This window comes from Delphinus delphis, chromosome 11, assembly GCF_949987515.2.
Source record: "Delphinus delphis chromosome 11, mDelDel1.2, whole genome shotgun sequence".
Classification (NCBI taxonomy): Eukaryota; Metazoa; Chordata; class Mammalia; order Artiodactyla; family Delphinidae; genus Delphinus; species Delphinus delphis.
In genome coordinates this window covers 41,098,178-41,112,724 of record NC_082693.1, presented here as the reverse complement: position 1 = coordinate 41,112,724, position 14,547 = coordinate 41,098,178, and positions in this window count along the sequence as shown.

Genomic DNA, 14,547 nt, shown 5'->3' with positions numbered 1-14,547 from the left:
CCGTGCCCCGACGCCGACCCCCGGAGCGCGGCCCCTGCCCGCCTCCTGCCCCCGCTCGCGCACGCCGCCCCCGCCCGCCTGCCTGCCTGCGCCCAGCAGCCCACCTACCTCTGCAGGGCGCGCCCGCCCGCTCGCTGGCTGTCAGGCCGGCGTCCCCGCGCCGCCCGGACCGGATCCGGGGCGAGGGAGCAGGGCGCCGGCAGGGGGCGCCGCGCCGGAGCGCCTCGCGAGCGTCCCCGGGCCCGCCTCCCCGACGCCCCCGCCGAGCCGCGCGGGAGGGGCACCCGGGCCGAGCGCCGGGACGCGGCCGCTGAACGCTGGCGGGCTGTCAGCCAGCACGCGGGCGTTGAAACCCGAAAGGTGCTTTGTGGACTCGAGGGCCCCGTGACCCTTGGAAATGCCAAGTCTTACCTTTCTCCTGAACGACAGTCGCAGAAGGAAATGCCTAGTAACAGTGCAGTGCTCAGTTGTTAGAATCTCTGACATCTAAAAACACCAGGAACTCAATTTACCCGAGCTTTGGCTGCCTGAGAAAAAAACGCAGAAGTCTATGAGCAGCAGCTGGAGCCTTGTGATTCAGTGGACGCGGCTCCGGTGTGAGGGGGAGGGAGAAATCCCTTCCCCCAGGCCTGAAACTGTAACGGTCACCTTAATCCTTTTGAATCTCAGTTTGTCCATCTGTAAAGTAGGCACGATCATTTGAACTGCTTACTCTACACTCTCTTACGAGGATCTAGACAATGAATGTGAGAACTCTTAGCACTTTATTGTGCTTCTCACACATATTTCTTTTTACCGCAAGTTCACAGTTAAGGGTGAAAGAGTATGGGCAGGCCGCCGCCACTTACTGAGTACCCTTGGACGCGAACAACTCTGAGCTTCATTGTTCTCATCTGTAAAAGGGAACAATCATAGGACTGACCTGCTAGGTTTGTTGTGAGAATTAAAGAGGAGAATGCATTTCACACCCTGAGAACACGATCTGGCATACATAGTGTGCCCACTACATACATTTTTAAATAGCTTTATTGAGGTATATTTGACATAGGATAAACTATGCATGTTTAGAGTGAACAGTTTTGACATATGTATGCATGCATGAAACTATCACAACCATCAAGGTAATGAACATACCCGTCACCTCCAAAAGTTTTCCCAGGCCCCTGTGTAATCCCTCTGTGCATCACTCTCCCACACTCACTCCCTCTCCAAGCAACCACAATCTTCTTGCTATTACTGTATAATAGTTTGCATTTTCCAGAATTTTAAACAAATGGTATCATACAGTATGTACTTTCTTTGTAGGGCCTCTTCTGCTCAGTTTAATTATTTTGAAATTATTCAGTTGTCTATCAATAGTTCTTTCCCTTTTATTGCTGAGTACTATTCATTATAGAGATATACCACAATTTGCTTATCTAGTCACCTGGTGATGACATTTAGGTTATATCCAGTTTTTGCCCATTATAAATAAAGCTGTTATGAGTATTTGTGTGCGAGTCCTTGTGTGGACATATGCTTTTATTTCTCTTGGGTATAAATGTCTAAGAATGGAATGACTGAGTCCTACTGTAGATGTATATTTAACATATTAAGAAAGGGCCAAACTGCTTTTCAAAGTGGTTGTGTCATTGTACATTCTTACTAGCAGTATATGAGAGTTTCAGTTGCTCCACATCCTTGACAACACTAGGTATGGTCAGTCTTCTTCATTTTAGCCATTCCAACAGGTAAGAAGTGTTATTACGGTTTTGACTGGCATTTCCCTCATGACTAAAGATACTGAGCATCTTTTCGTGGGCTTATTTGTCATCAGTATATGCTCTTGGGTGACATGTCTGTTCAAGTATTTTGCCTATTTTTTAAGTTGGGTTGTTTGTTTCTTATTAATGAGTTTTGAGAGGTGTTTATATATTCCAGATACAAGTCTTTTATGAGATACGTGATTTGTACATATCGTCTCCCAGTGTGGGTGTACCTTTTTATTCTCTTAAAGTCTTTCAAAGAGCAGAAATTCTTAATTTTTATGAAGTCTGGTTTATTACTTTCTCCTCTTCTATGGATCATGCTTTTGGAGTAATATATGTTCTTTTTTTTTGACATTGATATCTAGTGTTCCTGCACTACCTGATTACCCTTGCACCTTTGTCAAAAATCAATTAATCAAGTATGTTAAGGGTCTGATTCTGGACTCTCTATTCTATTTTATTGATCTTTTTGTCTATCTTGACACTAATACCACACTGTCTTCATTACCTCTGCTTTATAATAAATCTTGAAGTCAAATAGTGTCAGCCCTCCGACTTTGCTCTTCCTTTTTAAATATTGATTTTGTTATTCTAGGTCCTTTGCATGGCCATATGAATTTTAGAATCAGCTGGTCAAATTCTGCAAAAAAAGCCCCCTGGAATCTTGATCAAGATTGCATTGAATCTGTAGATCAATTTGGGGAGAATTGATATCATAACAACACAATGTATCATTCCATTTATTTCAGTTCTCTTTAATTTCTCTCAACAATGTTCTGTAATTTTCAGGATACAGTTTATTTTTCACCTTTCTGGGATTTATTCCTAAATATTTCATATTTTTAATGCTATTAGTGTTTTTATTTTTTAGCTGCTCTGCAAGGCATGTGGGATCCTAATTCCCAACCAGGGATCAAACCCATGCCCCCCTACAGTGGAAGCTCAGAGTCCCAACCATTGGACCACCAGGGAAGTCCCAGTGTTTTTATATTTTAATTTCTGATTATTCATTGGTAATATATAGAAGTACAATTAATTTTTATATATTGACCTTATGTATTGCAACTTTGCTAAATTCACTTATTAGCTGTTGTAGATTTCTTTGTAGATTCCATCAGATTTTCTACAGAGACAATTATGTCATTGGCAAATAAAGAGTTTTGCTTCTTCCTTCCATTCTGAATGCCTTTTATTCCTTTTTCTTACCTTATTGCACTGGCTAGGACTTCTAGTACAATGTTGCATAGAAGTGGTAAGAGCAAAAATCTTCCTCATCTTAGGGGGAATACATTCAATCTTTCATCACTAAGTATGATGTTAACTGTAGGTTTTTCCTAGATACCTTTTATCATGTTGAGGAACGTCTCTTCTTTTCCTAGTTTCCTGAGAGTTTTTATCAGGAATGAATGTTGAATTTTCTCAATCCTTTTTCTGCATATGGCTTTCCTTTTTAGTCTGATAATATGGTGAATTACATTGATTGATTTTCAAATGTTAAACCAACCTAGGATAATGTATTGATCATGGTGTATTATCCTTTTTATATATTGTTGGATTTGATTTACTAACATTTTGTTAAGAATTGTTGCATCTGTGGGACTTCCCTGGTGGCGCAGTGGTTAAAAATCTGCCTGACAATTCAGGGGACACGAGTTCAAGCCCTGGTCCAGGAAGATCCCACATGCCGCGGAGCAACTAAGCCCGTGCGCCACAACTACTGAGCCTGCACTCTAGAGCCTGTGAGCCACAACTACTGAGCCCGTGTGCCACAACTACTGAAGCCTGCGTGCCTAGAGCCCGTGCTCTGCAACAAGAGATGCCACCACAATGAGAAGCCTGTGCACCACAATGAAGAGTAGCCCCCGCTCGCCTCAACTAGAGAAAGCCCGCGCACAGCAACAAAGACCCAATGAAGCCAAATAAATAAATAAATCTTAAAAAAAAAAAAAGACCAGGATTCAAAAAAAAAAAAAAAGACCTTCTTCATCCTTGGCCATATTTTTTGTTCTGAAATTTACTTTGTCTAACATAGACAAATACTGGCATGGTATTTCTTCTTACATTTTTAAAATTTTAACCTATTTATATCTTTATATTTAAAATGGCTTTCTTTTGGGCAACATATGGTTGAGTCTTGTTCCCCACTCCCCACCCCTGCCAACTAACAAGTTATGTTTTTCAACTGGAGTGGTTAGACAATTTACAGTTCGTGCGATTATTAATATGGTTGGGGTTAAATCTAACATTGTGCTCTTTGTTTCCTATTTATTCTTTCTATTCTCTGCTTCTTCTCTTTTTCTGCCTTATATTGATCAATGGGAATATACTTTATGAGTCCATTTCATCTACCTTGTTGACTTATTGCCATAACCCTTTGCTGTGTTATTTTGCTACTATATAAGTTTAAGTATTTGCCTTAACTTGGGTACTGACTTAAACTGTAACTTCTTTGACCACTTGGTCTCTGTGTGCATTGCATACAGTAGGCTTTGAATACATACTCATTGAATGAATGAGCATTTATTTCTTCTCATCTTACATCAACATTTAGAGATTACCTGCTTAGGGGGCTCCGGATAACTGAACTAGAAGTTGGTTTTGATTCGAGCAGGCCTCATACCAGGTGAAGAGACAGAGAACTGATTTCCGATATGGTAACTATATCAAGATGATTGTAAAGAGAAGGAAAGGAAAAGAAATCCACAAAAAATGGTTAAAGTAGAATTACTAAAGGCTTTATGTAGTATAATTTATAAGGAAGCCAATGTGTAAATAAGTTAGAGAAGTTGAGGTTACAGATTTTTTTAAAATTTAATCCCATGACATAGAGAAACTCTTCTTACTTGCCTTTGTAAATGGTTTTTGCTTTGCATTTTTGAAGCTCTATGGTTGTTATACTCAGGATGTATGTCTTCCTTATTAAACCTGCTTTTCCTGAAAATCAGACCCTTTGGAGCTATCATTAGACATTATTAGCCAGAGAGTGAAAGAGGACAGAGTTCTATATCCTTTCTCCAATAATTTCATGAACATGGAAATTCAGCCTCATGGGATTACATGGGGTTCATGTAGTAGAATCTGTTACTTTTAAGCTCCGAGTAGCTAAACTTACAAACTTTTCAAAATTTGAGAATCTTTGCTGACTTCACGAGAATCTTCGAAGGCCTTACAAATGTCAAGGATTTCCTTTAACAACTAAGCACATGTCAGAAAAAAATTCAATACACTGAGATGAAGAGGGATTAGACTTCCCAGTGTCGCTCCAGGGGGTAAAACCTAGACCAGGGGTGGGAGTTCCTAGAAGATATGTGCCAGCTCACCATGAAGAAGGACGTTCTAGCAGAGCTGATCAGCAGCAAAACAGACCACCCCGGAGGAAAGAAGCCAAAAGCATTGGTTCAAGGAGAAACTGTAAGATCAGTTGTTCTGGACATTTTTAGGATGCAGGCTTCCTTTGAAAATCTGATGAAAGCTATGGATTTTTTTCTTCCCAGATAAATTCGCAGATCCATGCCCACACATGCACATATACGAATGCACAGCTTTACATTCTATTGTGAAACTCGTCCCTGAACCCCGAGTTAAAAATGCCTGGTGTACACAGATGTTTAAAGTGTGAAGTGGGACATGCCCCTTCCTACTCTGAGAGCCTGTGACCCTTGGGTTCTACCCCCGTCCTCACCACTATTTTCAGAGGTCATCTATGGTTTCCTGATGGAAATCCAGCAGAAGTACTTTCCCTCTTTGGATGTTCTGCCTCACTTCTCATCTCTACCTTTTGACCCTATAATAGTCTACTTAATCTTCTATCCCTCATTCCAGACGTTACTGCTTCCTCTGAATTTACCGTTCCCTTCAATGGAAACAGGATTTAATCCCTTAGCCTTCTGTGATGCCAGCAGACTCCAGTCTGGAACTTTTATCTCTGAGATTACTCCTAATCTTCCACACTGCAGAAATATTGGTGATGTAGAGGACATCACTCATTCTAGTCTTCTTTTGCAGTGCAAGCAATGTGAAATCCCCCAGGACAATGTCCACCATGTGTAGACTTTTGGACAGTCCTACTTTGGGTTTATCTTGCTTCTGGCTTATCCTACTTTTATTATAGCTTTACAAATAATTTACTGATTAATTTGGTCAAACTACATCTACAAGAGCATACCTTAGGCCTCAAGATCAGCATCTGGAACCTCAGTGACGGCACTGCTATGCATTCTGTGTAGTAAGTACACTCTCTGATAGGCACAATGAGAGGCAGTATTCATAGTGGGCAGACACGTGGACTGTGGAGTGAGATGTCAGGGATTCAGATTCAATCATCAGCGTGACTTAACTACCGTCTTTCAAACCTCACATCTGATCCATCGCCAAATCCAGAATCTAACCTCTCTCACCACAGCTACCTCTGGTCCAAGTCACCATTTTCTTTCACCTGACTTGTTTCAGTCGCCTCTGGGCTGATCTCCCTGTTTCTCCCCTGGCCCTTCTTCAGTCTCTTCTCAACTTAACATCCAGAAGGATCCTTTTAAATAGAAGTTAGGTCAAGTTACTCCTCTCAAAACCTTCTAACAGCTGTAAAAACCAAAACCTGTATTATGAATTACAAGCCCTCCCGGGACTGGCCCTTGCTAATTCTCTGACTTCGTATCCTTCTATATGTACGCACACCACAGCACTCACTGGCCTCACCCATTACTCAGACACAGCAGGCACAGTCCCATCTCAGGGCTTTTGCACTTGCTGATCCTTCTGCCTGGATCATCCTTCTTCTCTCTTCCTCCAGACAGCTACAGGGTGCTCCCTATTCCCTTTAGATATAAACCCAGGTATCTCCTTCTCAGTGACGCCTTCCTTGGTCATCCTATCCAAAATTTCAGCCCCACCCCCAATACTTCCTATTTCCCTTCGTGCTTTATTTTTCTCCTTAGCAAATATTATTATCCAACATACTGTCTATTTTATTTATTTATCTTGTTTATTGTCTGACTCTCCCACTAGAACAGAAACTCTGGGAAGGCAGGGATTTTATGTCTGCTTTATTCACTGCTTTATCCTCAGTACCTAGAAGAGGGTCTATCAGGCACTCAAAATAAATGTCTTGAATGAATGACAGAAGGAAAACCGAAATGGGAAAAAATATATGGTGTTCGCACAGGGTTAAGATGAATAGAACAATGGAACAGAATGGAAATCCCGGAAACAGACCCCCACTTATATGAACTCTTGATGTACGACCATAGGTGACATTGCAGATCAATGGGGAAATGACAGACTTTTCAATAAATGGTGCTGAAATTGGGTAACCAGATGGAAAATAATGAAATCAGACTTCTACTTCCATGTGGAATAAATATCTAAATGTGAAAGCCAGAACTATAAAAGCTTTGAATATAATACTGGAGAATAACTTTACGATCTCAGGGAAAAGAAAGATTTCTTAAACCAGACACAAAAAACACCACCTGTAAAGGAAAAGATAAATCCATTCCTGATCAAATTGAGTCTTTATTTTCCAAAAGATTCCATAAAGAAAGTACAAAGATAAGGTGTGGGGTAGGGAAAATATTTGAAAAACATATAACCGACACAGGCCTAAGATTAAGAACTCCTGCAATCAAACCACCATTAGAAATTAGTCAAAGACTTAAAAGACTTAAATTAAGCACTTCACACGAAGAGAAATCTAAATGGTCAATAAACATATAAAGAGGTGTTCAACCTTACTGATGATGAAAATTTCAAATTAAAACCACAATGAAACGCCTATCAGATTGACAAAAAAATTCAAAGTCTGACAATGCCAAACGTTGGCTTAGATGAGGGACAAGGGGAACTTTCGTATACCACTAATGCGTGCACTGTGCAAGACAGAATGGAATTATCCAGTCAAATTAAAGACAGGCACATTCCGTATCCTAGCAATTTCACTCTTCAGGTGTGTACCTTAGAGAAACTCATGCTCATCTGCACCAGGATACATGGGGAAAAATGTTCATAAAAGCGATGTTTACCATAGTCAAATGTCCTTCACCACTAGAATGAATAAGTTAAATGCAGTATAGTCACAGAAAGGACTGCTCTACAGCAATGAAAAACTAACTAGCCCTACATGAAACCACATGGATGACTGTCACAAACATCGTTTTGGACACAGAAGCAAGACACAAAGTAAATGGAGCTGATTACTCCCTTTATAGAAAGTTCAAAAACAGATCGACTACATTACATAATTCAGGGATCAGACATAGGAGGCAAAACCATGAAGAAAAGCAAGGAAATCGTTATCACCAAAGTCAGGGTAGTGATCGCCTGTGTAGGGGAAGAAAGGAAATTATAATCAGGAAGGGACAATTGGAGGGCTTCTTGGGGGTCAGCAAGGTTCTGTTTCTTGACTTGGGTGGCATTTTACAGGTCTTCATTTTCTGATTTTTCTTGAAAATGTACTCTCTGTTTCATGCCCTCTGCTGTATGTATGATGCATCTCATAATAAAATCTTTAAAAGGAGAGGAAAGCTGGTAGATGTTAACACTAGAGTAAAAAGTTAAAAGGTCTAAGAAAATACAGTTCTGTCAAGAAAATGGAAATATTGGATCTATTAAAGAGTGAAATGGGGCTTCCCTGGTGGCGCAGTGGTTGAGAGTCCACCTGCCGATGCAGGGGACGCGGGTTCGTGCCCCGGTCCGGGAAGATCCCACATGCCACGGAGCGGCTGGGCCCGTGAGCCATGGCCGCGGAGCCTGCGCGTCCGGAGCCTGTGCTCCGCAACGGGAGAGGCCACAGCAGTGAGAGGCCCGCGTACAACAAAAAAAAAAAAAAAAAAAAAAGATTGAAATGTCACATATGCCTGTGGCAGAGCTTTGTGATGTGGATGATCCTACCATAGGTACCAGGTAAAAATAAGAAAAATCAATTTGTGAAACTGTTTCAGCAAGTATTCCAGCTGAATATATATATATATATATATATATATATATATATATACCGAATTATGCGTATCAGGTGAGATAAATTAGTAAGAGTCTGAAAGAGTCATTTAAATTTTTCAGTTATACTTTGAGAGGAAAATTTTATACTAAAGTGGTGTATTAATGAAATTGATACAAACTGCAATAACAGATATACACTGTAATCTCACTGGCTAAACACAATAGAATTTCATTTCTCATATGCAGCCCGATGGGTGATGGGTGGCAGGGGGGAAGGGGAGTAAAGTAGCTTTGCTGTACACAGTCATTCAGGAACTTCCTGGATGTCAATACCCACAGGAAGTTTTATGGTTACATCACTTCTGCCCACATTCCATTGGCCAGAATTTAATCACATGGTCCCACATGCAAGGAATGCTGGAAACAAAGTCCTTTGCTAGAAGCCACTTCTCAGCAATAACTCTATATCCTGCAAGGGGAGCATGAGACTTCATTAAACAGACTTCATTAAACACCTCACTGCCACCGTGGTCTTCATTATTTTATCGTTTTTGAAGATTTCAGAATATATATTTTTGATGGTCAATGTTCCATTTTCTTCAACTATAGCACTGTTATAGTATGGTGTCTGAACTATGAACTTCATATTGATAAGAACTGAGTCTATTATTTTAACAGGTAAAAATACACAGAAGAAGTTTTAACCCCCCCCCCCATTTTACACAAAAGTCGGCATAGTGTACAAAATGTTCCGCCCCTTGCTTTTATACTTAACAGTATATCTTGGAACACTTCCAATGTCTTTACATAAAGAGTTCCCTCATTTTTGTTATCGCTACATAGTATTCTGCTATAAAGATGTTTTGTCATGTCTTTAACCAAGGACAGGTCTTATATCCCCAGTGTCTAATAAAGCACCTGACACATAGGGAGACCACTTTATAAAGGTTTGAGAAATGAATAACTCTGCCCTCAAGAAGATGGTACTTAAATAAAACATATAAACCTAGGCATGAAAAAGGCCAAGAACGTGATATATAACAGTATATATGATACAGTACTATTAAACAAACAGATGTAATTTATTTTAAAAGGTAATTATTCAAGCAGTTAAGTAGAACGTGTTGTCTAAGAGCCCACGTTCTGGAGTCAGACCACCCGAGTTACAATCTGAGCTCTACCATTCACTAGGTGTATGACCTTGGGAAAACGATTTACTCTCAGTGTGCCTCCGTTTCCTCATCTCTAAATTGGACTAACTAAAGGGGATAATGCGTATAGAAATTTTGTACAGTTCCCGGCACATCCCCAGCACTGAGTACTCAGGTTAGATATCATCGTGAGATGGGGCTAACAAAGGCAGCCTTATGGAGGTGTGTTCTGACGGGGAGAGGGGAGGGTGATACAGATAATAGGAAGGTCTCAACAGGAAGGAGTGTCGGGAACAAAGGTGTAGAGGTGGGATCCCTAAGGAGTCTGTGGGAAACGTCAGCAGATTTGTATCTGGGGCACAGACGACCTAAGGAGTAATGAAAAAATGAGATTGGTAAGATGTAGACTTTGAGAGCAAATTGAAGTTTGTGATTAATACCACTATAAGTCAGAGAGATGACATAGCAAGGATCTCTTGTTTCAGGAAGATAATTTTAACAAGCAGTGTTCAGGATAGATCAGACGAGAGAAAGACCAGAGAAAGAGGAAAAAATTCATATTGTGCGGTGATGATTTTGTAATGTATAGAAATACGGAATCACTATGTTGTGTACCTGGAACTAACATAGTGTTATAGATCAATTATCCTTCAATTTAAAAAAATCAGTATACCTCCTGACTAGCCAAGTGCATTAACTGAAAAAAAAACTAATATTGTTCTCCTATTTTGTGTTGATTTTGACACTTCACAAACTTGATCTCATTCTGTCCTCACTCAACTCTATGATGGTGGTATTATTAGCCCTGCTGTAGAAATAACCAGGCTTGAAGAGCCTGGATATATTGCCCATGGTTGGAGAACAAGGAACCAGTAAAGTTAAATAAAAACCTGACTTTGTCTGACTCCAAAGCAGAGATGTGCCGGAGCTGACACATACAGCCTTGTAAGAGCTGATAGTCAAAGCTTCAGGAATTTTATGAGCATTTGTTAAGCACAGCCATTATTAAAAATTAAGTGATGCAGGGCTTCCCTGGTGGCGCAGTGGTTGAGAGTCCGCCTGCCGATGCAGGGGACACGGGTTCGTGCCCTGGTCCGGGAGGATCCCACATGCCGCGGAGCGGCTGGGCGTGAGCCGTGGCTGCTGAGCCTGCGTGCCCGGAGCCTGTGCTCCACAACGGGAGAGGCCACAACAGTGAGAGGCCCGCGTACCGGAAAAAAAAAAAAAAAATTAAGTGATTCAAACTTACAATAAATAAATTATATTTAAAACAAGAGAATATTCAAAATTAATTACTTCCTAGTTATAATCATTACTTTTGATTAGTGTCTACACTCTTAAGATTCTTTACATCTCTTAGAGCTATAGGGTGGAAATACTAAATAATATTGTGTTACTTCACATCTCTTCCTAACTCCATATTCAGTAAGATCACTTTGATAACTTGAAATTGACCACGCTGGGAATATTTACAACATAGCAATTGGCACATATTACAGTTCAGGGCTTCATTTATCATTTTGCTGATTGTCTAGCCTTAAGAAGGTGGGAAAATGTTCGAAATGTAGACTAAACTTGAAAGTGTGTTGTGTCTATAGCTGTTACATTCTTCATAACACGAGAACACTGAGGGAAGATTCTTTCAGTATTAGAAGACTGTTATCTGATTCAGCAAGGAAATCACTCATGTCATTGACAAACCAGTGAAGTTCCAACATATGTCTTTGCTGTTCACTTTGCTCTTATTCATTAATGTAAACAAAAGTACCAACCAACGTTCATGTCAAAACTGTACTCGTTTGTCAACTGCAACCGTAGGTTGGCTATGGATACAGAGTTAGGGAAAAATCAACAAAAGTGTTCTGTGGGAATCAGTTGGCTATATGGTAATTTACAACAAAGAGTAATATATTTAATAATATTTTAAACTGTGTGCTACATATCCTTTATATAAGTAAAATTTATAATAAACCTATATATGCACATTTTTCTAGAAAACCAGTTGCTAAACATTTATCAGCACTCCAGTGCTCTAAGTTATCATATCACCTTGCCTCCCAAGGAGAGAGGGAGATCAGCCATGCTTTTCTACATCAAGTTAATGAATACCAGCCTCCATCAAACATAGTACATTTATTTTAGGCAAACTATGTTATTTTCTTTTAACCTTTTCCCTGATTTTCTTCTAGGTCCTTGAAATACATCACTTCTTATTTTCAGCCCACATTATGCAAGTATGTAAGACTTCCTCTAATTCTGTAAATAGTAATTTTCTGACTCTGCCTTTTCCTTCAACACACTGATTCATCAGTTCTAAGATGCACATTTTTTTTTCACATTTTAACATCTCTGAAATCGAGAATCCTCTTATAGTCACTGTTGGCCAGGCAGCAGCTGTGTCACTGCTTCACATGTGTGAACTTGGCCATAGCTATTCTATTGGCATCACTGCAGATGAGCTTAGCTGATGTTTAAAATGTCTTTTAAAAGACTGCTCATTGAAATGAAAGGTTATTGTAGTCACAGAAAGGCAGAGAAACACAGCAACAGGGGCACACTGGTAGTAATAAAGCAAACATTCCACTTTGGAGGAATGGCCAAAATTCTAATTCTCCTGTAAAGACCAACCAAGAGCTTTACAGGGCCGAAGAAAGGAAGAGGGCCACAACAAGATGAAGTTGTGTTCCATTTTGTACCTGACATATATGCAAAAGCAATGTCAATCATAATACCACCAAGCAAATAAGGCAAATAAAGGGAGGAAAAATAACCAAATCTTTTGGAATAAATCAAAGAAATCTCAAAGCAATAAGAAGCTGATATGACCAATTCATGTGTCACCCAGAACTATTGTTAAGGTATGGTTTCACATTTAATTAGCAGCATTTTCCCCTATAAATGATTTATTAAAATAATGGTCAATGGTATTTGAGATTTGCTGAAATCTGACTACTAGTTTTATCTTCCTCTTCCATCTACCAATTTGTATCAAATATCAAACATTGCTTTGCATGTATATCAAATATCTTATGTTTTGGTATTTCACTGGAGAAATGTAACAGCTATTGATACTTTGAAACCAAAAGAATACCACCTCCACATAGGCTCTGTCCTAACTCTGTCATGCCTCTCTTTCAGTCTTCCTTCCTTTAGAATATAACATAGCAACCAACCTCTTCTCTTTTTTTTTTTTATAAATTTATTTATTTATTTATTTTTATTTTTAGCTGCGTTGGGTCTTCGTTGCTGCGCTCGGGCTTTCTCTAGCTGTGGCGAGCGGGGGGGGGGGCTACTCTTCGCTGCAGTGCGTGGGCTTCTCATTGCGGTGGCTTCTTTTGTTGTGGAGCACAGGCTCTAGGCGTGCGGGCTTCAGTAGCTGTGGCTCGCGGGCTCTAGAGCGCAGGCTCAGTAGTTGTGGTGCACGGGCTCCACGGCATGTGGGATCTTCCCGGACCAGGGCTCGAACCCGTTTTCCCTGCATTGGAAGGCAGATTCTTAACCACTGTGCCACCAGGGAAGTCCCCCAACTTCTTTTTTAAAATAACTTTTAGATTGATATATAATACACATACAAAAAATGCAAACATTATGAATGTACAGTTCAAAGAATTACTACAAGGTGACCACCATGCAAGTTAAGAAATAGAACATTAATAGTACCTCAGAAACTCTCTGCGGGTCCCCCCCAGTTACTAACTCTACTCTCCTCCCCAAAGATAACCTTCTAACACCATAGATTCATTTTGCCCATTTTTAAATGTTATATACATAGAATGAGATCGTTTATATTATTTTACTTTTGATTTCTTTCACTCAATAACATGTTTCTGAGATTCATCAAAGTTATTGTATATAGTTTAGCTCACTTGTTTTCATGGCTGTATGCTATTTTCTTGCATGAATATACCATGATTCCTTTATCTATTCTACTGCTGATAGACATTTTGATTGTTTTCATTTTAGGGCTATTTTGGGGGGCAGTTACCTTTTTTAAGATTGAAATATATCTGACATATACCATTGCACAAATTCAAGGTGTACATCACTGTTAATTTGATACATTTAGATACTGTAATATGATTGCCACTGTAGGATAATTAGCATCTCTATCCCATATATGATGATCCTTAAGACCCATAAAGTGCTGGTCTCTTAGCAAGTTTGATGATTACAATACAATACTGTTGTCTATTGGGCTGAGTAGTGCTGCTATAAACATTCTCAAATCTCTCTTTTCACGCACGTATGAATGCATTTCTGTTAGATATACATCTAGGAGTGGACTTAATGGATCAGAGGGAATATGTCTGTTCAATTTTAGTAGATAACTCCCAAATGCCTTTGACTTATGACAAAGTTATCACTGTAGCACAATAAGAAAAAGGATGATTTTTAAAACAGTTGAATTTGTCCTTACCTCATACCATACACAAAACCCAATTCCATGTGAATTTCAAATCTAAATGTGAATAAAAGAATGCTAAAGCGTCTATCAGATAATTTTTGAGTATAGAAAATATTTGAAAAAACACTTCACTTTTTAAAGGCGCGTGAATAATGCCTTTGGCCGTATGACCATCAATGTAACAAATACCTTTAGCCTGATTCTCACATTGAGTAAACTTCAGGATTAAAAAGGGAGAGTCAATTATAAATAGGGATAACCAAACAGGTAAGGAGAAGCTTCTCTTTGTAGAAATATTCCAGCTAATATATAA